The sequence below is a fragment of the Galeopterus variegatus genome, unplaced genomic scaffold, assembly GCF_000696425.1.
Source record: "Galeopterus variegatus unplaced genomic scaffold, G_variegatus-3.0.2 Scaffold4163, whole genome shotgun sequence".
In the NCBI taxonomy this organism is placed as follows: Eukaryota; Metazoa; Chordata; class Mammalia; order Dermoptera; family Cynocephalidae; genus Galeopterus; species Galeopterus variegatus.
The window spans coordinates 46369-48384 of NW_007730274.1; positions in this window are offsets into that span (position 1 = coordinate 46369).

Below are 2016 nucleotides of genomic sequence, written 5' to 3' on the forward strand. Positions count from 1 at the left end.
TCTCATCTCAGGAGGCCCATGTGGATTCAGCCAAGGCTTCCTTTGCACCTGCAGCGTGGCCCATCTTTCTCTGCCCAGTCTTGATCTTCTGCTGCCCCTTCCCCAACACACCCAAAGGGTGACCCTGAGATATAATAATAAACTCTCTGCATGTAAATTTTGGTTCAGTCTATTTTCTAGGAGGACCAATCTCAGAGACTGAGAGTCTAGAATACTGATTATAATTTATTTATTATAGATCTGGGTCATTGTTTTTAGGTAAGTTATTTAACTTAATTCAATTTTAAATAATATTAAAGGAGGGCTTGAGAAGTGTTTATTGTAATGGGTCATGAGTTAGAAAAGGCTTAGCCATCAGGAACCAACATGTAGCAAGGACATAGATTTTGTTTGGATCTGGGAACCTAGAATTTTAAAAATCACTCCTGTCACCTATGTGTCAGGTTTCCTTGATGACTGTTATGTCATGTTTAAAGCAATATTTTCTTCAACTGCCTTGGCTGTTAAAAATGCAGCTGCAACAACCCTGTCATTCATATCCTGAACATTTAAAAATTCTAATCCCCTCTGTATTCTGCTTCACCCCTTCCTTCCACAGAAAAGTTGAAGAACTTCATTATCTTCGCCTCTTTCTTGTTCTACGCTGAGGCAACATTGTCATTTCCAGGGAGACAGCGAAAAGAAAAAGTTAACTCAAAGAGCTCTAAAGGGGGGTGTTGATAAATTACATAAGACGCCAGTTTTAGAGGAAATAAGAAACATCTCTGAGGAGTTTGGGGAGTGAATAGAGGACTTTTTAAAAGGCTTTAAGGAAGCTAAATATAAGTCAACAGTAGGATGTGGCAGGCACAGGGGTGAATGCAGCTGGAGATTACTAATGCAGTGTCTGGAGGGAGGGAAGGGTGAAACCACGGCCCTCAATATTTTTAGAGAAACTGATTTCTTTGAAAATATGTAAGCTATGATACTCTTCTCAAAACAAGTCAGGCACACATAAAATTTTCAATAGACTGCTACGGAGTAAATGTTCTTACCTTACAACCACGGCCCTCAATATTTTTAGAGAAACTGATTTCTTTGAAAATATGTAAGCTATGATACTCTTCTCAGAACAAGTCAGGCACACATAAAATTTTCAATAGACTGCTACGGAGTAAATGTTCTTACCTTACCATTGTGTCCTGTCAATATTTAATTTCGTATTCAGTACTTCCTGTGTACTGAGCACTGTCCATGCTCATAAAAAAATCACTCCTCTGTTCTTTCCACCTGCCCGAGACTAGGCAGGTGAGTGGATCCATGCAACACAGTGACTCTAAATGTCTCAAAGTCAAGGGCCTGACTGGCACAGCAGGGGGGACCAGTACTGAGACTTCAGGACTCTTGATGTGAGGGGGTAGGTGATGTCGATGTGTCTTCCTGATGGTCATGCTAACTGTGATCACTTTGTTCTCCTGGCTCTGCCAAGCTTCTCCACTATTAAGTTACTGTTTTTCCCATTGTATTTCAGAAGTAATATGTGGAGAGATAATTGGAGATGATGCAGAGATCCTAGTTCTCATCATAACTTCACCCACTAATTTTAGCATCCTTTGTTGATTCTTTTGTACAGCATTACTGTGCTGTTTGCCTAATGGAGATTTTCTGTTTCCATCATTCTTTCTACATTTGCTAACTGGAATTCTATTGGGAATTTCAGGGAAAAGCTGTCCCATCTCCCCCATTTATTTACATGTTCATCTACTTATTAATAAAAACATGAACTCAAGGATATTTGTTTTTATCTTTGGGCTATAATCCATTACTACCATTATTGATTTTGGTGTTCAAATGGTTCCAAATTTGGGCATCCTGGGGTTCCTTTCAAGTTGGCTCTTGTATCCTTTCAGCATGTTCCCCCCATCATTATTTGAGCATTTCCTTACTTTCTGGCACCACAAGATGTTCCATGCTTATTTTGTAATGTCTTTGTCCTAGCCCTGGTTCCTTTTATTTCAGAATGGTGTTTAGAAAGTA